Here is a 25,756-nt window from a genome sequence, read left to right on the forward strand (position 1 = left end):
GGTGGAGGTTGTTTATCGGACAGAAAGCCTGTGACCATCAGTGTACTGCAAGGATCATTGCTGGGTCCACTGCTTTTCACCATGGATATAGATGATTTGGATGTGAGTATTAGAGGTATGGTTAGCAAGTTTGCAAATGACATCAAAATTGGTGGTGTACAGGGCAGTGAAGAAGGTTATTTCAGAGTACAGATTGGTCAATGGGCTGAGGAGTGGCAGATGGAGTTTAATTTAGCCAAATGTGAGATGTTGCATTTTGGCAAGGCAAATCAGGGCAGGACTTATACAGTTAATTGTAAGGTCCTGGGGAGTATTGCCAAACAAAGCAGTTCCTTGAAAATAGAGTTGGAGGTGGACAGGGCAGTGAAGAAGGCATTTGGCACACTTGCCTTCATTGGCCAATGCATTGAACTTAGGAGTTATGGTGTCATATTGCAGCTGTACAGGACTTTGCCTCGGCCACTTTTAGAATATTGCATGCAATTCTGGTCTCCCTGCTATAGGAAATATGTTATTAAACTGAAAGTGTTCAGAAAAGATTTCCTTGATTGGAGGATTTCATTTATAGGAAGAGGCTGAATAGCCTGGATTTTTTCCCTTGGAACATGAGGAGGCTGAGGGCGACCTTACAGAGGCTTATAAAATCATAAGAGGCATGGATAGGGTGAAGAGACAATGTCTTATTCCCAGGGTAGGGGAGTATAAAACTAGAGGGCATAGGTTTAAAGGTGAGAGGAGAAAGATTTAAAAAGGGACCTATGAGACAACGTTTTCATGCAGGCATGTACAGAATGAGCTGCCAGAGGAAGTGGTGGAAGCTGGTACAATTACAACAACATTTAAATGGCATCCGGATGGGTATATGAACGGGAACGTTTTAGAGGGATATGGGCCAAATGCTGGCAAATGGGACTAGATCAGATTAGGCTGTCTAGCTGGCATGGACAAGTTGGACAGATGGGTATGTTTATGTGCTTATAACTCTATGATTCTATGACAGCTACCCTAACTTTCCTTCTTATGTTAAGTTCTTTTGTCCATTTTTGAACTGAGGCTAATGAGATGAGCGATTTTGACAAAACCCAAACTGAACAATTGTGAGAAGATTAATCTTAAGTAAGTGCCCCTTGATAGCACTTTCGATGACATCTTCTATCACTTTATTTACTGATGATCAAAAATAAACTGATTGACAGTAATTGACCAAGTTGTAGTTGGCATAGCTAGTTCTGAAACACAAATCTTCGACACCACTGCCAAAATGCAGTCAGGTCCATAATTGTTTGCAGTATCCAGTGCCTTCAGCCTTCTCTTGATATTATGAATCCATTTAATCAAATTGGCTGAATCCATGATGCCAGGTTCCTCAGGAGGAGGCGGTGATGGATTGTCAACACTTTCTTCTTGTTGAAGATTGTTGTGAATGCGTCAGCCATGTGCTTTGAAGTGACATGCTCTCCAGTGTTGAATTTGGGGATATTTATAGAGCCTTCTCCTCTAGTGAGTTGTTTAATTGTCCACCACCATTCCCGTTTGGATATGGCAGCGCCTCGGAGCTTTGATCCGATCGGTTTTTTGAAGGATCACTTAGCTGTCTTTCACTTACTACTGATGATGTTTGCCATGTCCTATGTTGTTGCTTTTGAGGCTGGCTGGCTCGCTGGGCTGGTTTGTTGTTCTGATGTTTCGTTATTGTGCTGGGTAACGTCCTCAGTGCAGCCTCTGATGAAACGTGGTGTGTTTTCCCGCCTGGTTTTTAAACTCTGGGGTCCATTGCGATGGATTGCCTCACTTCCGGGTTTCCTCCGTAGTGGAAAGTATATGGGGTTGAGTTCAATGTGTTAATTAATAGCATGCTTCGTGGAGTGCCATGCTTCCAGGAATTCGCGTACTTGTCTCTGCCGAGCCTGCCCCAGGTTCTTGATGTTGCTTCACCAGGTTGACACCTTTTTTTTAAAAAAGAAGGCTTGCCTGGTGCTGCCCCTGTTGTATCCTCCTGCTCTCTTTAAACCAATTTCTTAAAAAAAAATTATGATCATATGTTGATACCCTGGCTAGTTGGTAATTGGTAGAGTGGGGAATATAGCAGGACATTGTGCATGACTATAATTCAGCTGCTGCTGCTGGTGTACTGCACCACATGGATGTCCAGTCTTCTGTTTCTAGATTTGTTTGAAATCTACCCCAAATAACATGGTGATGGTGTCACATGATACAGTTGAGGATGTCCTTATTGTAAAGTTGGGATGTCACAAAGGCTATGTGGTGGTCACTTCTACTGATATCATCTGCAATAGGGAAATTAATGATGATAAGGTAATACATATTTTCCCCTCCTGTTGTTTCCCCTCAACAACAGCCACAGGGTACATCCAGAAGTTATGTCCTTTAGAACATTAGCTGGCTTATTCAATTGTGGCACTACTGAGTCACTTTTGATTATGGATATTGAAGTCCCTCATCTAGCATGCAATCTGGGCCCTTGCCACCCTCCGTGCTTCCTCTAACTGGGTGTTCAACACAGACCAGCATCAAATTGTCAGCTGAGTGAGAGAGATGGGGTGGTAATCAGCAGGAGGCTTCCTTGCTCATGTTTGACCTGAATCCATGAGATTTCATGGGGCCCAGTCTCTGCTGTAGATTCCAATGGGCAACTGTTCCCCACTGGGCCACCAACTCTGGTGACTCTAATCTGTGGGTGGGATGGGACATACCCAGGATGGTGATGCTGTTATCTGGAAAATTGTGTGTAAGGTGTGATTTTATGACAGCGCCTACTTTAAGCTGTCACTAAAATAAGCTGATAGAGATCTCACACTTCTGGGGGTTGACGGGACTGTGTGTCATTATTATTTCTAGTGCCTTGGTTGATGCTGTGTGTTCTGTCTGTTTTCAATTCTTTTATTAAACTTTGTAGCAACATGATATGGCTGAGTTGGAAAGGGCAGTTAAGAGTCACTGTGTTATTTATAACAATCAAAAATGATCTTACGATCTCCATTAGATAAGCCACTTCCGGATTTAATAGTGGAATTCAAATTTCACTACATACCATGGAGAATACATATATAAGCTGCAGAGCTGGGCTGAGAGGTGGCAAATGGAGTTTAATGCAGACAAGTGTGAGGTGATGCACTTTGGTAGGAGTAACCGGGAGGCAAAGTACAGGGCTAATGGTAAGATTCTTAGCAGTGTAGATGAGCAGAGAGATCTCGGTGTCCATGTACACAGATCCTTGAAAGTTGCCACCCAGGTTGACAGGGCTGTTAAGAAGGCATACAGTGTTTTAGCTTTTATTAATAGAGGGATCGAGTTCCGGAACCAAGAGGTTATGGTGAAGTTGTACAAAACTCTGGTGCGGCCGCACTTGGAGTATTGTGTACAGTTCTGGTCACTGCATTATAAGAAGGATGTGGAAGCTTTGGAAAGGGTGCAGAGGAGATTTACTAGGATGTTGCCTGGTATGGAGGGAAGGTCTTACGAGGAAAGGCTGAGGGACTTGAGGCTGTTTTCATTAGAGAGAGGTGACTTAATTGAAACATATAAAATAATCAGAGGGTTAGATAGGGTGGATAGGGAAAGCCTTTTTCCTAGGATGGTGATGGCGAGCACGAGGGGGCATAGCTTTAAATTGAGGGGTGAAAGATATAGGACAGATGTCAGAGGTAGTTTCTTTACTCAGAGAGTAGTAAGGGAATGGAACGCTTTGCCTGCAAAGGTAGTAGATTCGCCAACTTTAAGTACATTTAAGTCGTCATTGGACAAGCATATGGACGTACATGGAACAGTGTAGGTTAGATGGGCTTGAGATCGGTACAACAGGTCAGCACAACATTGAGAGCCGAAGGGCCTGTACTGTGCTGTAGTGTTCTATGTTCTAATTCGAACCCATACCTTCAGAGAATTGGCCTGTAAATTGGATTATTATTGCCAAGTTACAAAACCAGTACGTGTCTATCTCCCCTTAACTGCGAAAACATTACATTGCAGATTCCTGAATGCAACTCTCACAAAAATTAGATTAGATTAGATTTCCTACAGTGTGGAAACAGGCCCTTCAGCCAACAAGTCCACACCGCTCCTTGAAGCATCCCACCCAGACCCATCCCCATCTCCCTATAACCCACACACCCTTGAATACTACGGGTAATTTAGCTTGGCCAATCCATGTAACCTGCACATCTTTCGACTGTGGGAGGAAACCGGAGCACCCGGAGGAAACCCACACAGACACAGGGAGGATGTGCAAACTCCACAAGTTTGGGTTTTAAATCAATCAATCAACTAATTTATTAAAACATTTAGGGATGTATATGTGGGAAATGAATGATGCACTACATTAGGCTTTGTTTGCCTCCTACCCAGGGTGATAAAATGCATCTTCAGTCTCTGCTGAGAGCAACACTGCTATACGCAATAGTTTTATACAATCCAAATCCAGCTTCTAGTAAGCTGGGTAAGATGGGTCTATAATACAAAAGCTCTGTCTAGTGCTAATCATTCTTAACAGATCATATGGCTTGTAGAAAGAGAGATAAATTGGATGAGAGTATTCAATAAAACATATCATTCTGCAGTGGGTCCTAAAGTGTGTTCTTATCACATTAGGTGAAGCATTATTGTGCATGTTGCTATAGTGTTCCTTCGCCGTGCAATAGTTTTGTAGCATTAACAGTACAAATGTTTATGAGTTACAAATTAAAAATGAACTATGTTTGTAAAGTTATATACAGAGTTCACAGCATAGAAGCAGTATCTTCAGCCAAGTTTGTCTCTCCTAGCATTTGTGTTCTAAGTGAACCTCCTCCTGACCCTCACTTTATAACCCTATAAACAGGACTTTCTTTTCCTTTCCCTCTTAGGTCTTTATCTTGCTCCCCTGTTTTTGTCATTGTCCAATGGAAGCCAGAACAGGTAGTTTTTCTTTACAGGCAATGAATTTAAAGATTGTCTTTTCCTCTATCCTTAGGATGTAATCCTGAGGCCAGGGTGTTGAGCTGGAAATATGAGTTTAAATCCCATCATCAATGCAAAGAGGTTTAAATTCTGTGTATTAACTAAGTTTTGATTAAGATGTAGAGTCTGTAATAGTGAACACGATAGTACTAAACTCCTAGATTGTTGTTGAAACCAAACTGCTTCATCTTCATCCACTTAGGGAAGGGAATTGGCCATCCTAACTTGGTCTGGCGTATGTGTGACTCTGGGCTCACTAGAATGTGGTTCTTAACTGCCTTCTCAAAAAAATCTCGCAATTAGCCCTTCAGTTGTACTAATGAAAATGGCAACTATTGATTGGCAACAAATGCAGGCCTTATCATCACAATGCAGTGAATTAATTAAAATATGTCCAAGCATTAATTGAGTTTATCAGATGCAAACTATTTTTTTTAAATGCAAACCAAACTTCTTGCAGGTGTCTGGTTTGGTTTCCTCCATTGCAAGTGCAAGCAAGTATATTGTGTCAGAGTTATACTTTCAAACAACAATCACTATCATATTGCTGTTTGTGGGAGCTGACTCAGCACTAATTGAATGCTACAATTCATATGTTACAACAGAGTTGTAGTTATCAAAACTGATACTTAAATACAAAATAATACTTTATAATATTTCTTTAATATCATCCCTATATCAATTAAAATCTATAATCAGCAGGATCAGGAAACCTGACTTATTCTTAATCTGTCAGTCCTTAAAGCTGTTAACTCCTTCATGTGGACACTGGAATCAAGACTAAAATTATTGCAATGAACTACTTGAATTTTATTAATGGCTTTATAGCTATAATAGTAACTGTACTGCATGCAAATTAATAGCCTCAAAGTATTGGAACACTTGACTTCTGTTGGTCCTTTGTGATTTGTTCATTCTTGTGTTTTTCTGCAATTGGTGTTGTGTAAGTGAATGTCCAAGGTGCAAAAGACAGAGGGAGTAGATGACATCTAGACTGTTCCTGATCTCATATATAAACAAGAAGTCAGTTTTCACATGTCTAATGTCCACTGTTACAGAAAAATCTGATAGGACATTCTCATTATGATCTAATTCCATTAAACACAAGTTCTAATTATGCCATCATGCGGCATCAGCAAAGGGGATAAAAAGTCGCAATATTCAATTGTGAAGCCTTCCAAAGTAATAGAATATGGTAAGCAAAACAAGAAAAAAATACTGTTTGTGCAGAAAAGCAAAGATTAAAATCAAATTTCAGCAATCAAACATTTCATGATCAATAATTATTGCAACACCATCATTGCCACATATTTCCCAATTGCAAACATTCTGGTGAATTATTTATCCTGACATATCCATTCCTCTCTAATGTTCATTTTGCTTCAAATCCTCTCTTTGGAGAGTTGATATAGGCTTACCTTCTTTGAGCTGAGAAGCCTAATTACTTTGAGCTCTGCTTGTTACAAAAAATTTCAGTAGTTAAGGGGATAAAGCACTGGACCCAGCATTCAGAAGGTTCCTGATGCCCAAATGACCTCACAAGTAACAGCATATTTCTGGCTATTTGTAATGCAAAGTAACGCACCCTCATTGGAACAAGAAGAGACCATTCAACCTTTTGAGCCTGTTCCACCAGTTAATGAGATTGTGGCTGATCTGTGGCCTAACTCAATATATAAACCTTTGGCTGATATCCCATAAGACTCCTGCTTAACAAAATTTATCTGAGGTTTTAAAATTAACAAGTGATCTAACGTTGTAGGATGAGGGATTAAAAGCAGTCACCACAAGATACAGCACAGAGCTATTTTCTTGGCTAATCACCTATGTAGAAATTTGGAAGTTTAGCCGGAAATCTCCTTGGCTTCATTATAAATGAAGGACTGTCATGTAATCATTGTTTACTTCTTTGTAGATAACGCAGGATCCATGTAAGGGATGGCAAATCTTTTTTCACTGCTTGTCATTCTATTTTTATCCTTCTGATTTAGACTGTTTACAGACTTTCATCTGGTGTTTTGGTGAAAATGGCAGAAGTGCATAAAAATGAAAAGTCCTACCCACTGAAACACATCACCTATCGTTTTCAAAAGAGGTGGGAATGGTGTGGGTTCAGGTTTCATATATGGGCATTTTGTGGAGGTAGCTGCACACAGGAAGTATCGTCTGCCTCCAGTACAATTTTTGTGACTTGGTGCCTGAAACACATTGTGCTCAAGTTAGACGGGGAAGGAACAGGTCTGATTTTGTTCACATGTTTAAGGTAACCATCATAGGATTTGATCCTATGTCACACTTAGAAGGGTCAGCCTGGCATTTGAGAGAGATAAGGTGCGCTCTTGAACTGCACAAATAATGAATATGTGTAAAATGTGCATAATTCTATGAGCTGCCAGCTAATTTGAAAGCATCAATAGAAAAAGGACCCAGTCAACAACAGCAGTTAATTTTACATTATCTGTTGACGTAGAGCTTTCATTGCTAGATCAATGCTCCATGACCGAATTCAAAGCTTTCCGTATTACAGTAAGATGTCAGCCATTTCACATTTTGACTAACACTTACAAAGTGATGATGGACTTTTTGAAGTGGGACTATAAATTCCAATACATATTGCCATAAGGGATTATGAATTTGAATTAAATATTTATTGCTATAACTCATCATATAATTGAAAGGATCAAAATGTTGCAAATAGGTTTTCTGAAGATAAGTTTTTTTAACAATATAGTGAAGTCTGCATTACATAATTAAGTTTAATCTATATCATCTCTGCATGGATCCTGAAGCCTACCCATATTGAATACTGGGTGATTCAGCAATAGTAGATATGAGGACAAAGGACGGTGCATGCAGGTCAGTCAGCATGAGTTGGCACTAAGTTGGCACCAGGGCTGTAAAGCATCATGGCAGGTTACTACTAGAACCTAGACTGGCATGAAGAGTATGAGGTGCTACAGGGTGAGTGATGGGCAAGATGTGACATCGAGAGTGTGTAAGGCCAGCTATCAATACAGCGCTGGTGCACAGAGATAGGCCTTCCATTCAGCCTGCCGCTATAGCCAGCATCTTCCAATCGCATTCTGGGCTTGCCCAGTCTAACTCCTAGGAAACCCTGACACCACGATTACGAAAGTCTAACATTCAGGCGGACATTTCGAGAGATTGCACTGGTGGAGCCTGTAATTGCTCAGACTCTTAAATGCAGACAAACAATCAGGCTTCATACTCTTACCTCTTTACTTTAAAACGGTTACCAGGTTCCTTCAGTTTTTGAAGTGGAGCTGGATTGAATGATGTCTGCCAGGTGAAACAAACAGCTTGGTCTTGAAGTCACCTCTTATTCTTTAATTACACAATCTGCTAATTTGCACTTCATCTGTCCTGGTGGCAATTACCATTAATTTACAAATCTATACCTTAATTGTTAATACACACCTGAAAACTTTTGCCCTGGTTCTCCTGAGGGAGCAGCATTGTTCGAGTCCTTTAGAAAGAAACAAGAAAACACGAATTAATAGATGAAGAAGCCCAGAGAAAAGAGGTAAGATTATTTGCTTAATATTCACAGATGTATTTGTAGATTTAAAATTGTTATGAAAGATGAGAAAAGGAACCTGCACTCAAACAACATTTCTAAATGCTTTATAGCCAATGAAGTACTGTTAGATATTTTCAATCAAGCTGTCCAAAGTTGTTATTGCACACTTTAAGCAGTAGCGTAGAGAGCAGGTTGGAATCTTGAAACCAAGTCTTCTTGCTCAGGGGTGAGGACGTGACTACTAAACCACAAGGTCCCCAGATGAAATGCTTTTACTTAGAGCCATGGTTGCAGTTCAGGAAATTGCACACACTATAGTCCTACAAATAATAATTTGCTAATGAGTCAATGTGATGTTGGTTGAAGAAAATGTGTTGACAAGGACTGGAGCATTACCTATAATGCAGTTTACAAATAAAAAAGTATACTTTAATGCAACACAATGCACCTTACAGGATGAATATACAAGGGACATACCATTGATTATGTTTGTTTTCATTTACCAGGGTATAGAATTTAGGAGCAAGGGAGTCTTGTTACAACTTTATAAAACATTGGTTAGGCCACAGATGGAAGACTGTGTGCAGCGCTGGTTGCTACACTATTGGAAGGACATAATTGTACTGGGGATGGTGCAGAGGTGATTTGCTAGGATGTTGCTTTGGATGAAAAGTCTCAGTTATGAGGAGAGAGTGGATAGGCTGGGTTTGTTTTTCTTGTAGCAGAGGAGGCTGAGGCCTTATCTGATTGAGGCATACAAAATCATTGAGAGGCATAGACAGAGTTGATCATGAGAATTTCTTCCCTGTGGCAGACATGCCTAAGACCAGACGGCATAAGTTTAAAGTGAGATGCAAGTTGATTAGAGGAAATCTGAGAAAGAAATGTGTAACGTCTGTCTGAGACAGTGGTGAAGGCAGGCACAATCACAACATTTAAGAAGCATCAAGATGAGTACTTAGTCCACTATCCCCTAGCATTTTATGAGCCAAGTGCAGGTGAATGAGATTAGTGTAATTTGGTGTTTGTTGTCTGACAGAGGCATAATGGGTTCGTAGAGTCTGCTTATATGCTTTGTTACTCTATGACTCTCTGAATTACTTTGTCAGCTCCAGACTCTGCTGTGCTTCTGTCATCAATTGAACAGTGAAGGTATGAGTAGGACTGTCACTGCAAATCAAGTGTTTGCTCCTCTTGCTCAGCTTTCACAGTCTGTGCTCTCATTTATTTTGCAGATCATTTGTCTTGTTTATTTAAAATTAGTATATTTCACAAAACAGATTATTATCTTGCTGTTGGAGTTTGTTTTATGTATATTGGATGCTGTGTCTCCTACATTAGAATTGTGTTTACACATCTGGTTGTGATGAAAAGTGTGATATGAATGCAAGCCTTTTGTTGAAGGGGAAAGATTTCAGGATAGTTCATTCTGCAATCACCTAAATGTCTATGACAATATCCACTAGATAATTCCAACAGTATTTTATTGCTCATCATCCATCTAAAGGTAAAATCTCCATAGTCTTATCAGACCATAAGCTGCTCTCACATTAAAGAGAGAGAGAGCTGGTGATGGTTTAGCCTGCGATATTATGCCTCAGGTGAGGCAAGCAGGAGAGTTCTTCATAGTAACATCAACTGGTGCAAGAAGTAAACCCATGCTGTTAGTATCACTCTGCATCACTCACCAGCTGGCCATCCATCTCCCAAAGCTGGAGTCAGTAAGTTTTTCATAACTGTTCGTTGACATTTCACAATTCTATACAAATTCCAGTCTGCTCTCCTGCATTTCTGACCAACCCCACTTATTAGGGAAAACTCAATTCATTGGATGCCAATCATTTTAGTCTTTCAAGTATTGCTGCAGGGGTCCCTCTCGGGTACATATTTTCTAATCATCCTGTTCAGAGACTTTATTACACTGCTCCTAAAGCACGTAGGTCTTGAACCTAGACTCCCTGGGTCAAAGATAAAGAGGCTACCACAATAGCCTCAAAGCTTTATCAAGTAGACATTTTTCTAACCAGCCTGTTCTGGGTGTTATTACAGAGCTCTGGAGCAGATGGGGTTGAAAACAGAGGCTTCCTGGCTCAGAGTCAGGGACATTACCACTTCCACAAAAATCTCAAAACTTGATGAAATTTTGAGCAGGTGAGACTTGGGTAGCAATATCACCATGGTGCTACAATCCCCTCAAAAATATTAAGAAGTAACTTTCTAATTAACCTGTTCAGTGATGTCATCACACATGCAGTTTTGTTTTCCATCATCCAATCACCTGTGGTATTTTTTTCATCTGTTATAGAGTAAGTAAGTGCATCAAACAGCTGCTCTCTATTATCTCTGGTGCATTTCCTGGTACATTTTTAAAGCAAACAAAATCTACAACATCATCAAAAGAAATCTATCTGCATAAATAGACATTGGAGTATAGTTTACATGTAAGTGTAGAAATTTCTTTACTAAGGCAACATGAATTGGCTTCATTATTGAACTGGAAGGCAGTTGTTTTATGTTGTTCGGTGGCAAGCATTATCTGATCAGATAGAACATTTGTTGCATTCAAAAATGAAGTCGTAGAAACGGCATGGAAACAGACCCTCTGGTCCAACCAGTCCGTGTCAACCATAATCCCAAACTAAACTCGTCCTACTTGTCTGCACTTTGCCCATATCCCTCCAAACATTTCTTATTCATGTACTTACTTTTAAATGATGTAACTGTACCCACACCTACCACTTCCTCTGAAAGTTCGTCCCACATATTTTACATATGTAAAATAAAACTGCTCCTCACACTTTCTTTAAATCTTTCTCCTCTCACCTTAAAAATATGCCCCCAAGTTTTGAAATCAGCCATTCTAGGGGGAAAAGACACTTGCCCTTCACCTTACTTATACCCCTCATTATTTAATAAACCTCCATAAGGTCATTTCTCAACCTCCTGCATAATGTCTCTTTCTCCCTTCAGTTTTATCTGTGAGTAAAATGGCCAGCCAATGCAAATTTTGTTTCAAGCATCTGTTACAACAATGCTTTTTTCAGGGAATATGAAATGAAGGACATTAGAGTTTTTAGACTGTCCACATAAGGAGTATTTCCTTTTTTTTTTATTGAAAGGGATATCATTTCAGTAATCCACGAGCTGGAAGGATACTACTCCACCACTGGGTCAGTACAATGCACAAAGCATCATGCTTCCTGACGCTGTAACAAAAAGTTGCTATCAGTATGACAAGCTATTTCTACATCAAAAGCATTTCCCACAAATAAGATCACGATACATTATTATTTTGGAACTAGAGATTAAAAATGAGGATTTTGCAAACAGAATCGAACATTAAGCAAACACATTTGTCATGACTTTGCTTTCAAAGCTATAATTTTCATAATTTCCTAAATTAACACTCCAAAACATATGTTTATGTAGACTTGAAACTAAGCTTCTTTGTCATGATTACATCATTCATAGCGGTGTCAACTAAAGAGCGAAGACAGCTTTGTAAATCATTGATAGAATTAAATAAAATTAACTTTATTAAAAAGTGAAGCAAGTCTATTGATTCACCATAGTTTTGCTCATTGGGAAAGCTTGTGTTTATGGCCATTACATTTGGTAGAAACCATCAGAGCCAAAGTGCCTTCCATAACCAAACGGATTTGTTGATGCTTTAAATCTTGGCTGACAATTAAATAGAATGGTCACAAAACAGCAGGACAAAAGAAACCTGCATCTTTGGAACTCCACTCCAATAAAAGCCATTCCTGTTAGGAGAAACAGGTGATAAATTTGAGAAATGTAAAATTGATCAACAAAAAGGGCTCCCCTTGCCAGTGATTCTGACCTTGGCAGAATGAATCAATTGTGAGATACAATGTGAACTGAAAGTTCTTTCGTTATCAAACATAGATTGTGGGCTTCTGAAGGCAAACGTTGCTTTGTTGCATTTTCTTTACTTTTGGGTGGTTGGAGGTGTGTTGACAAAATAAATCATCCTGTTCAGTGATATAATTTCTGAACCTCAAGAACCAGAACAGGATAAAAAGAACAGAACAATTTGTGCTTTTTCTCTGGTTCGTCATGTGATAAGAGGTTTGGCAGATCTCGGAATCAATGAGTGTTACGAATCATAAAATCTCTGCTATGTGGACGCAGGCCATTTGGCCCATGTCCACACTGACCCTCTGGCATCCAACCCAGACCAAACCTCCTACCTATCCCTGTAACCCTACATTTCCCATGGCTAATCTACCAATGCTGTGCATCCCAGGACACAATGGGCAATTTAGCATGGCCAATCCACCTAAGCTGCACATCTTTAGACTTTCAGAGAAAACCCACACCGATAAAGGGAGAATGTGTAAACTCAACACAGACAGTCACTCAAGGCCGAGGAATTGAACCTGGGTCCCTGGCGCAGTGAGGGAGTGGTGCTCACCACTGAGCCATCATGCCACCCAGTTCCAACACTGTTATAGAAAGAGACGTTTAAATGATTGAGAATCTTGTGTCTGATCTCATTAAATCAGATGGTTAAAAATCACTGGAAGTCAACTACCCTGTTCTCTTCTGCCTTGACACTTTGCAGGCAATAGACCTGTGGTGATTTGGCAGGGTCAAAATTGATTGAATGTTCGGGCTGTGTAGAGTTCCAGTCAGTGTTTTTGCCAAGCTGAGAGTGTGTGTTCTGGATAGGGCAGTAGAAAGAACAAAGATGTTTTACAAGTTGCCCTCTCAAGATAAAAAATGGCATTGGCTATCTTTGCCATATTCCCAGTTTGATGCAGATGTCTTCTAATGATCATGTTCTTCTGTGCAGTTCACAGTAATTGCTCTGGATCTAGAGCATTATATAGAACAGTTGTAATTTAATGTCTTTTCAGATTTCTTCTTCAAACTGGTTATCTTCACCATCATTTCTCCAAACAAAATTACATTCATTAGAATAAAATGGACTTCGTGTGCCTACGTATTATTGGTCAACATTTGGGGTTAAATTTTAGAATATCATTGTTATCTTAGTATATTAAATCTTGAGGAAATGGAGACTTTTCAACTTCAGATCATCTCAGAAGGACAAAAGCAATAAAGTGTTATGGGAACACCATTATCTCCAGCACCTCCACAAAGTCACAGATGATCCTGTTTGAATATTTGTCATTATCATTAGATCAAAATCCTGAAATTCCCTAACTAACAGTTTATTTTAGTTATTCTTTTCATGGGATGTGGGCATTGTAGGTAAAGCCCTCATTTGTTGCCCATCCCTAATTGTCCTTTTACTGAACAGCACGTTAGACTGTTTCGGGGGTAATTAAGGGTCAACCATTTTGCTGTGGGTCTGGAGTCACATTGGTCAGACCCAGTAAGGACGTCAGATTTCATTGATTTGTAAACTATCAATGACATTTTCATGGTTACCATTCAATTCCAGATTTGATTGATTAAATTTAAATCTACCAGAGGCTGGATTTGAACCCATGCCTTATTAAGGTTACACTGATCCCTACTGTGTTAGTTCAGCCACACTACTGATGCCTCATTGTCTCTCCTAATCCTATTACGTCCTTTATCCACTATCTCCTCTTGGTCCTCCTAGATTGTGGAAGTATATTCTGGACTATTGATTCAAGACAAGGGACCTTCACCACCTTCTCAAAAGGGAATTAAAAGTTAGGAATGAATGGTGATTTTACTAACAATTCCCAAATCCTAAAGGAGTACGGAAAACAAACGTTACATTTTCTCTTATTTTTCAGCTACTATCATTGCCTCAATATGGCTCAAATTTCTACTACATTTGGCTATTCACCTTCAGTCGCTGACTTGAGTAGTTTCTTGATCCTCCATCTAAATGTACCCTCAATAGGCCTCAGAATGAGCACTTCCTTTTCTTCAAACCATCATTTCCACTTTGCTGCTCTTTCTCATTTGCACTCAAACATCTAATACATCCTTCTTTGTTTATCATAACACGTTTGATTGACTGAATGAAGTGATTCTGACAACATGACATTCAGCTTTGAGAATAAGAGATCCTGATTTGCTTTCTTGTTTCTCAGTCAGGATACTGATATAGAGAACATTTTTGGGCACTGACCACAAATGGTGTCTGCTTTGGCTCAATGAGTGACACCCTCATCTCCAAACTTCATAATTATGTGTTTATGTCTAGCTCCAGGCCCTGAGCAACACAAAAGTCAAGGCTGACACTCCAGGGCAATACAAAGAAAGTGCTGTACCATTGGAGGTGCTGTCCTTTTCCTTGAGAATTTAAAACTAGATTCCATATTGTTATGTTTCAAGTTCTCATGTACTATTTCAAAGAAAAGCAGGGGAGTTATTCCTGTCTCTCAGTCAACAATGCAGAAAAACAGATAATCTGCTCATTATCATAATGTTCATTGCATTTGCAAACGTGGATGCAATATGAATGTTCAGTGATTTTTGACAAGGTTGAGGCAGAAGGTGGCATGCAACTGACGCTAATTACAATTTTCAGGAAGATATGGTACAAACTCCCTTCAATTCAGCATTATGGAGAGGGTCTAGCGGCTGGCCAATTGGAGGCCCACCAGTATCTGAAAGATTAGCATCTCCAGTGTTGAAAGTGGCAGCTGTGTGTGTGTGTGTGGTGGGGTCTGTAGTAAAAGAGACTCACCCCAAGATGGACAAAACTCAAAAGGATAATACCAAACTAAAAGAAAACATGAACAATGCAGTGAAGATCACAGGTAGGCCAGCTAATTTGGAAGAATTTAGAGACCAACAGCGGAAGATCAAAATGAATAAAGAAGAGAAATCACATAGAAATAAGCTGACAAGGAACATGAAAACAAGTAATAAAATGAGAGTTGTTCAGTAAACATTGGTCCCTCGGATATCAAGGCTGGTGAAATAACGATGGGAAATACAAAATGATAGAAAGTTGAACAAATAGTTTGTCTTCACGGTAGAAGGCACAAAAATGTTCTAGGAGTAGTAGGAATTTGAGAAGAGAAAATGAAGAAGGCATTCATAACAATTATTGCAGGTGAAAAGCTAATATTGTAGCTAAAGTTTGGCAAGCCCTGGTGGTCGGATCCAATGTCTTAAAAGAGGTGGTTCTAACAGTGGAGGCATTGGCTTTAACCTTCCAAGATTCCCTAGATTCTGGAAAGGTCTCAGTTTTGGGTAACTGCAAAGTTATATTTCCCTTCAAGAAAATAAGGTGTTAAAAAGCAAGATTCTAATAACCAGTTAGCTTAGCATCTATCATTGGGAAAACACTGGAATTCATTATTAAGGAAGTAACGGCTGAATATTTGGAAGATCATAATACAATTAGAGCCACAGAGTCAGAAAAAGGTCCTTCAATTCATCATGTCCACATCAGTCAAAGGCAGGCACTATTTCAATCCTGTTTTCCAGCTTTTGGCCTGTGACCTAGTATGCTTTGGAATCACAAGTGCACACTTAAACAAGTCTTAACTGTTATGAGGGTTTCTCCCTCTAATCAGCCTTATGGGCAGTGAGTTTCAGATTCCCACTACCCTCTGAGGGGAATTGTTTTTCCTCATGTCCTCTAAATCCCTGTCCCTTACCTTAAATCTATACCACTGGTCATTGATTCCTCCACAGAGGGGAAAAATTCCTTAATATCTATGCCCCTCGTACCTTTATGCATCACAATCATATCCCTTCTCAATCTCTTTTGCTCTAAGCAAAACAACCCCCAGCCTGTCCAATCTCTCGTCATAACTGAAATTCTCCAGGCAGGGTATCATTCCTGGTAAATCTCCTGTGCACCATTTTCAATGCTATCGCATCCCTCCTAAAATGTGGATTCCAGGGCTGCACACAATACTCTAACTGTGGCCTAACCAATGTTTTATATTCAGCAAAATCTCCCTGCTCTTAAATGTTATGTTAACTAATCATAATGGGAAAGCGATGGCCTAGCGGTATTATCGCTGGATTGTTAATCCAGAGACACAGATAACATGCTGGGTACCCAGGTTTGAATCCCACCATGGCAGATGGTAGAATTTGAATCCAATAAATATCTGGAATTAATAATTTAATGGTGACTGTGAATCCAATGTTGATTGTTCGAAAAACCGACCTGGCTCACTAATATCCTTTAGGGAAGGAAACTGCCATCCTTACCTAGTCTGGCCTATATGTGACTCCAGGCCCATAGCAATATGGTTGACTTTCATCTGCCCTCTGGGCAATTAGGAGTGGGCAAGAAATGCTGCCAAGCCAGCGACGCCCTCATTCCATGAATGAATGAGAAAAGCCAAGTATACCATATGCCACCTTAACCAATTTATCCACCTGTCCTGATACCTTGAGGGACTACTCCATGTATACCAAGACCCCACTGATCCTCAGTGTTTTCCACGGTCATGCCATTCATCAAGTATTCCCTTGTTTTGTTTGTTGTCCTGTCCAAGCGCATCACCTCACCTTCATACAGATTGAATTTTATTTGCCACTGATCAGCTCATCTGACCTGCCCTCTTGTAGCCTAAGACTGTCTTTGTCACTATTTACCAAGCCACCAATTTTGATATCATTTGCAAACTTTCTGATCCAGCATCCTACATTCAAGTCTAATTCATTTATGTAAACCACAAACAGCTGACAGAGTATTCAAATTCTGAAGCAGATACCTTGACACTATTTTGAAGAAGACAGAAGTCCCTGGTATCTCAGTGTATTTATATGTCAATCAAATATTCAGCTTAAAAAGAGCAGATGCCCTAACTGTTATAAATTTGGTATCGTGGAAGTTTGCTTTGCACAAACTTCCTGGAATTTCATGTCTGTTGCAGCAAGATGAGAAGTATTCTGTTTACTGTGAAACACTTTGGAACATGATACAAGGCCACTTGTAAATAAATGCAAGTTCTCTCATTGTCTTATCTGCAATCATTTTTATTTGTAATTGCTGATTAGGTTCAGCTTTTTATCCTATTACTGATATACTGTGTAAATCATCCTGTATAATCATTAAGATATGAACTTTCCATGAAATATGCAAAAACATTATGAATTAATAGAAAAAAAGGTTAAATAAGCATATTGAGAGCAGTTGGTGGTTTTCTTTTCTGAAATGGGTTTTGTGGGTTTTAGAAATGGTAATGAATAAAACAAGAATCAATGGTACAATCAGTTGGCTGATAAGAACTGCAGCAATATAACTGTGAAAACTGGCCACAAGACTTATGATGTATATGTTTAAAGTATAACTCCTTCAGTGTTTAATCTAACAGCCACCAAAGCCGAAACAACAACTAGGACTATACACTTTCTAACTGTTTTATGTAATTGACGCTTTCGCCAATATGGCAATCAAACTGTGTAGAACTGGAATGCATAGCCAGCAGGTTACCAACGTGCAGTTTAAGAATTTCAGACTACAGAAAAGGCAGCTTTGTAGTTATGATCAGTGAGACTGTGGAAAATGTAAGTAAATGTTACACAGTTTTTTTTAGTTTGGGGAGGAAGAAGAACAGATGTAGAAATTACTGGAGAGGCTCTGTTGGTCTGGCAACATCTGTGGAGAGAAAGCAGAGTTAATTTCCAGTGACCCCCCCCCCCTCTCGAGAGCAGTCAGTTCTGAAAGGTCATTGGACTCAAAATGTTAACTCTGTTTTCTCTCCACAGATGCTGCCAGACCTGCGGAGTCTCTCTCTGGCAATTTCTGTTTTTGTTTCAAATTTCCAGCATCTGCAGTTGTTTGCGTTATATTATTTGAGGAAGAAGAGCAGATCTTTTTATAATGTGCAGCATTTTACCATGGTTACATCTAATGCAAGCAGTATAGCACTACATTTTGTGAATTGGTAAACAAAAGAGTAACAGTGATCTAAAAGTAATGAAAATAGTGTGTATAGTTTTAAAACAGAATGCTGGAGACATTCAATAGGTCTGTCCACATCTGTGGATGACAAAGCAGAGTTGATGCTTCATGTCTGATATGATAGTGGACTTGCAACATTAACTCTGTTTTTCCCTCTGCACAAATGCTGCCTGACCTGCTGAATTGCTCCAGTATTCTTTTTGTTTCAGGTTTCCAGAGTCTTTCTTTTTAGTTTTGTGGTTTAATTCAAGTTTCTTTTTGACACTTAGTTTTAAGTTTGGAATTAACTAAGAGCAAAACATTTAAAAATATCAAATTACTTTTTAAATGACATGGGGGGGAGAAACCACATATATTACATGGTAGTTTTGAAGAAAATATATTTTTTTAAAAGAATTGCATAAAGTTTGAACTTGAAATCAAGAAAAGACCAACTTTATTGCCATTGAGTTCTAGGCTGCATTGTTCTTAGGCAGACAAATTAATAAATAAAACTAGTGCAGAACTATCATTGAAAGACTGAATTATGGCATTGCTAGATGTTTCATGTTTCTAATTTTAATTTTTGTGTAGAGTCGCAATTAGTATAAAGAGAAGCTGCTTGAGCAGCACAGGAATCATGAGTAAACATCCATCTGCCAATCTATAACTATCAACACAAAAGCTAAAATACCAGTGGAAATTAGAGTAAGTGAGAATGACTTCCTACTTGGACGTTATACTCGACACAGCATAACTGCAACTGGTGCAACTTGAACTTAATAAAGTCACCAATATCATCCAACATTCTTTTTAATAAGATGTGCAGAATTCTGTTGTTACTTAGCTGTCAGTAAACATATAATTGCTAACAGATCCAAAACACCACCTATTAACTTTTCCTTCTGAACCTTTCTCATTTGTATTTTCTGGATGTAATAGTTAACGATCGAGCGAGGGTACGATTGATCTACTGAGAGCCAGCATGAATTCAGTAGGCTGAATGGGATTCTTCTCTACCACAGTGACTTTATAATAATTCTCTACAGTCCTTTTCTTTCCTGTCTTCTGCACTGCAAATAGGCTTATTTATATAGTATTAGCATCCACACTTTTTACATTGTACTGAACTCAAAATAAATCTTTAGCTCATAGTGCACGAAAACTCTGCAGATCCCCATTTCTCGCCATCCCCACTAACTTCTGCAATTGTTAGGTTTTTAAAACCCAAGAGCGGCATCATCAAGCGTGGCCTCATGATTCAACATACATTTTAACTTATATTTTTTCATTTTTAATTTCACCGCGCTGAACCTTAATGGGATCCAACACTCTGAAATTGGCCATTCACCTTTTTGGTTTATCGGATATAGAGCTCACTTTCTCCTCTTTTATAAAATGGTGGAAGACCAGCTAGCTCATTACTGCACATATCAGTTCTTGTAAGCAGACACTGCTTGTGACTCTGCCATACCATATTATTCCTTACTTAGAAAAAATTTTAACAAGCCAAATGCAAGCAGGTGGGACTAATTTAGTTTGCGAGCATTGTCAGCGTGGATTGGTTGGACTGAAGGGTCTGTTTCCATGCTGTATGAATCTAAATCAATTTCTCTAGAAAGTTATCTGAAATTATAAGTGAACTACAAGAAATTATCACAACAGCAAATAAGTATATGCATTTTTTTCTAACTTAATAGATTATAGACAATTTGAAATTGAAGCTAAATCTAAAACTGAGCAGTGTTGTACAACTGAAGCATTTTCCCTTTAATTTTACGAATAGTAATATCTTCTAAACAAATCCAAAGACATAACCAGCTTTATGATAAGGGATTGTAACTATCTGGACCTAGAAAAAAAATGTGCTGTCAGTTTTGAAATAATAAGATGTAAAGTGGCTTATAGCTATTGATACTAATCATTAGAAGTAAAATGTAATAAGACAATTACATTTTACTTCTAATTATAAGTATCAATAGCTATAAGCCACTTTACATCTTATTATTTCAAAACTGACAGCACATTTTTTTTCATTATCCTGAGAACCGCACAAGAACATGCAATTCCCTATCGTCCCAGGTATTCAGTCTTGGCAAAGACGGTTTTGGAATCATTCTCTGTATACAATATATTTCAGAAGCATATGACTTCAAGACTTTAATTTCCATAATTTAAAAAGTACTTCAGTGCTCAAATTACTCTGACAAGTACGTCAAGAACACAAAGACTACTTTGCTAAAGAGCCAAATTATTTTCTTATTTCATTAGTTACCTCTATACCATTTGTTTTCCTGGCTGAAATGACAGGCTGTTTCTTGTCAGTGCATCAGCATGGTCAGAGGTATTTCACCCTCTGCTGCCAGTCAAGTTCAGATGGCTTTGCTAAGATCAAGAAATCATTGCAAGTTATAACATTTTTTAAAAAATAATCCTGGTATGAGGAATCAGCTTAGAAATTATTGCTGCCATAAACTTCTGTCTCCACTGTTAATGATTTCTAAAAGTTTACACTTAAAGGAGTTTACTGCTCTTACGCTACTTCATTTTTGACAGAACTCTGCACAATAATCAACGTGCAACACTTTAAGCAGATTTTTAAAAGAAAAATTCTCTTGAGATGTGGGCATCGCTGCCTGACCAGCATTTATTGCCTGTCCTGAGTTGCCCTTAATAGTGTGGTGGTGGCCTGTTGCTTTGAGCTGCTATGGCCCATGGGTTGTTGGTAGTAACCAGGAGCAAAGGAAACACCAAGAATTGAAATAGACGCAGATATATAACTGCACTACAGTTGAATAAAGATCTTGATTGAAACAATATTTAATACAATTGTATAATCTTAACAGTTCAGTTAGATTATATAGATTAAATTGTTCTTCCACTCTGCAATATTACTATATCTAGCTCCCTCTTAGTTCCTCTATGGATTGTGCGGTTCCCAAACATTTTGGTGATAACAATTATTTAAAAGGTTCAGAACCTATGTTTTTCTTCCTGTTTACAAGTAATCAGCAGATACCTAACCAACGGTAATTTCTAACTGATAACTATTCTTTTAGTCTTAGTTATTAAGTTTTGCTGTTCCGGTCCCAACATGTTCCAACTTATTTTTCGCATCATATTCAGCAACATTCCTGTCTGAGTGGGAGAACAACACACATGAACTCACCATATTTACCAAACGGCTCTCTGACAATGGACTGGTGACTAGGTGACCTTTTATAGAGGTTTATAAAATTATGAAGGGCATGGGTAAATAGCCAAGATCTTTTTCCCAGAGTAGCAGAGTCCAAAACTGGAGGGCATAGATTTAAGATGAAAGGGGTAAGATCTAAAAGGGTCCTAAGGGGTACCTTTTTCATCCAGAGGGTGGTGTTTGTGTGGAACAAGCTGCCAGAGGAAGTAGTGGAGACTGGTACAATTACAATATTTAAAAGGCATCTGGATGGATAAATGAATAAGAAGGGCTCAGAGGGATATGGGCTAAATGCTGACAAATGGGGCTAGATGAATTTAGGACATCTGGTCGGCAATGAGGAGTCGTATTGAAGGGTTTGTTTCTGTGCTGTACAACTCGATGACTACATTTCAGTCACCAATTTGCTGTCCCTTAAGTATGTGTGAAATGCCGTTTTACAAAGCGAAATAACAACGGAAAGAGAAAAACTTGCTTTGAATGGAACATTTAGAGCCATTGGACTGAAAGGGCACATGCACATCTTTCTCTTCATTAACATAGGACATAACTGCCAAACCGTATTACATTCAAATCGGAATTATTTAAATCTGCCCTATTATTGTCTCCAATGTTACTCTTGTAATTGAAGAGCTGTATGGTACCAGTATTTTTTATTTACAAAGTATTCCAACTAAAGGTAAACTCTTTAAGAGTTACAACAGAAAGAAATTAAGTGTTTTTAACAAATGTACATAGTGACACATTTCTCACAGAGGTAAGCATTGCCCTCTAGTGGGTATAATGCTTGACATCTCTGCATGTCCATTGAAACTTAACTAATTCACAACTTGAACAAACCTTCTCATAATGAGCTTTGTTGCAACAAACCCGTATTTGTAATAAATCTCTTGCCCTCCATTCTAACCAGCGAGCTTTTTAATTTGTTTATATGAATATGGTCTCAAAGTTCTCTGAATTTGAGTTTTTCAGCTATTGTAAATTTGAGTTATCATCACTCCATATATTTCAAAGTCCTTTCTCTGGTCCTGTTTCAATTTTGCACTGACAATTTTCAGTATATGTCAAGAAAATGTTCAAACAATTCAACAGGATTTTTTTCCTGGCCTTGTACTTGGCTAATTTTGGTTATTTCTCCATATCAAAAACAACATGGTTGCCCGTTCAGTTGCCAAATGAATGCTGACCAAAATTGAAGATTGTGCTGTCTCTTTGCCAACAATCCACAGACATTACGAATATTAGTTAGTTACAAAAATACGAATTTTGCTTGCATAATAACCATGGTCTAAATTTTGAACCAGCTAGAAATGAAAATAACCCAGGTACAGTACAAAATGCCACTTGTTTCACTTTCATCTTAGAAATTCATTGATTCTACAAAATGTGATTACCAAAGTAATAAACCTTGTAATAAATCATTCAGTGAAACAGTATGGTTAACATGATGACCTCAAGCTTTACACAATCACAATGTACTAAGCCTTGTGGATGAGAATAAATCCGCAATATTCAGCTTTGTTACAGTTAAATGTTGTTTAAAATAAAATTAGCAAAGTACTGAAAGTATAACTGTCCAGGTTAAATAAGACTACATAACAAGGAAGAAAACTGTTTTTTTTACAAAAAGTGACTGCTACTCACTGTTCTGTAAATGACTAAAACTCCTATAGATATTGAAGTAGAAATGAGACTGAGCACTAAGCAGGCCACATTTATAAAATTCATGTTTCTGTTCTGGAACCTCCAGTCCAAAGCTCTGTCTTCAGGATTATTCACTTCTGTCTGAGAACACATTGTCAGACGACAGCAAGTGATAAAGGTTTGGCGTATATTTATATATGGTCACCTACACAAGATCTTATCGTACAATCTTCATACACCAAGTTAAACTTGGTATCTGTGCAGGTTTTTTCCCGCTCCCTTGATGTTATTAAATGCCACTGGAAAATTAAAAAGGTGTCAAGTGTGGGCAGTTAACGACAGACTAGCAGAGTTAAGAAACAGCTCATGCTTACGGGCAGGGATTTCTCAAGGGTAATCCTGTTAAATCAAATATGGTGACATCATTGTAACGTTATAGAGGTGGGGGTTCCAGGAGTCTTGGATTTCATTATCAGTGATGTTTATTTCAAACGGAATTATCTACAGACACAATCACTATATACAGTAATTGACAGGATGTGTGGCTTTATTGTGACAGACTCACCTGCCCCTTTCTAACTGTTTAGAGATGAATTCATTTGTAAATTTCACCGTTTTCTGTTTGTAGTTTGTGGTTTTGAAAGTACTCTTTGGTGTTTTGTGTTTTGCCTTATACTTACACTTGTACTTTTTCATGCAGTTACAGGTAATAGCATTCCACAGAAGAATCACAAATGGCCAAGTAAACCTCCAACTGCATTGTAGGTACTGTATCCTGGAAAATCCCTTCTTCAGGGAGGGTGCTGCTTGTTACCTTAAATCTTTGGTTATATGGTCTTTAATTGCTATGATGAATCTTAGAGGACGAGTTTCTTCTTTGGGTGCAAGACAATCCTATCACCTGCCAGGACAGGTCAAGGGGGTGGGATGAGGTTAGTAGGTAGGAGATCACCTCCTTGACCTGTCTGTCCTCTCTGGACTGTTCTATCCCCTCCCTACCTCCCCAACTACACTCCCCTTTACTGGCTCCATCCCCGCCTCTTTGACCATCTGTCTCCTCTCCACCTATCTTCTCCTCCATCCATCTTTTATTTGCCTCCCCCTCTCTCCCTATTTATTTCAGAACCCCTTTCCCTTCCCCCATTTCTGAAGAAGGGTCTAGACCTGAAACATCAGCCTTCCTGCTCTTATGATGCTGCTTGGCTTGCTGTGTTCATCCAGCTCGACACCTTGTTATCTCAGATTCTCCAGCATCTGCAGTTCCTGTTATCTATTGACTACCAGTCAGGTACTGAAATAAACGTGGAGTGGAAAACGGTGGCTGGCAGTTTTTCATTGCATGCTGATTACCACCTACTCCCAACCCTGTCTTCCCATTGAAAATATGCTGCATCATTATATGTGTCATTACCACCCACCTAAATGGGATAGATTTCATACTGATCTAGAAACTCAAAACTGGCTGTCTGCTAGACACTGTGAGCCAATAACAAAAGAATTGTAATCACATTTCTCATAAACATCTCCCACTTTATTATTACCTTCAGGCTGAGTGTCAAAAACAAAAATTGCTGGAAAAGCTCAACAGAGCTGGCAGCATCTGAGAGGGGAAATCAGAGCTAATATGTTGGGTCACGTGACCCTTCCTCAGAACCCAACCTGACTTTCTCAGTCACTTGATCCAAACTGTAAACTCTGATTTCTCTCCACAGATGCCACCAGACCTACTGAGCTTTTCCAGCAATTTCCGTTTTTGTTCTGATTTATAGCATCTGCAGTTCTTTCAGTTTTTATTAAGATACATATTAACTCTGGTTCAATGAAGAGTATAGGAGAGCATGTCCAAATGTCATTATCAGGCATATTTAAAATGAGATGGAAACCTGGTAAAGCTACAGCACAGGGTTGATTGCATGGAAAACATAAGGAAAAGCAGAATGCAACAGACAGGTTAAACAATCCCACAAAAAATGGATCAGATCTAAGCTGTCCCACCACATCCAGTGGACAATTTAAACAACCTGCTATAAAAGGAGGCCCCACGAATATCCCTAAGCTCAAAGTTGTATGAGTCCAGCACATCAGTGCAAAAGACAAAGCCACAGCATTTGTAAATATCTTTGAGCTAAAGATGCCACGTCGATGATTCATCTTGGTCTGTTCTTGTGGTTCCCAGTATCGCAGATACCAGCCTTGAGCCAATTCAATTCACTTCACTTCACATGATATCATGAAATAGCTGGTGGTACTGGATACTGTAATGGCTGTGGACTGTGACAATCTTTCTAGCAACAGCACTGAAAACCTCAACTCTAGAATTAGTCATGTTGCTAGCCAAGCTGTTCTCGTACAGTTGCTACATTGGAACCTTCCTAGCAATGCAGTGAATAGTTCATGTATGTCTTGTCCACAAAAGTACATCAAATCCAACCCAGTCAGTCACTCTCCTGTCAGTCTCCTCGGATTATTGAGTAAAGTGATGGAAGGGATCATCTTCAGTGCTATCAAATGACACTTGCACATCGATAAATTGCTGACTAGTGTTAATTTGCAAACTGAATATCTAAGAGGTGCCATTACCTACTGATTT

At 38.9% G+C, this 25,756-nt stretch overlaps 1 long non-coding RNA gene across 1 annotated transcript in view; it reads right to left on the reverse strand.

Moving 5' to 3' along the window:
• LOC125465409 (uncharacterized) overlaps positions 1 to 25,756 on the reverse strand; it is a 112,660-nt gene that overhangs the window by 16,609 nt on the left and 70,295 nt on the right. The window contains exon 2 of the long non-coding RNA XR_007250238.2: positions 8,395 to 8,443. This is a non-coding gene — a long non-coding RNA (uncharacterized LOC125465409). The remainder of the gene's footprint in view (positions 1 to 8,394; positions 8,444 to 25,756) is intronic.

The sequence above is a fragment of the Stegostoma tigrinum genome, chromosome 29, assembly GCF_030684315.1.
Source record: "Stegostoma tigrinum isolate sSteTig4 chromosome 29, sSteTig4.hap1, whole genome shotgun sequence".
Taxonomy (NCBI): Eukaryota; Metazoa; Chordata; class Chondrichthyes; order Orectolobiformes; family Stegostomatidae; genus Stegostoma; species Stegostoma tigrinum.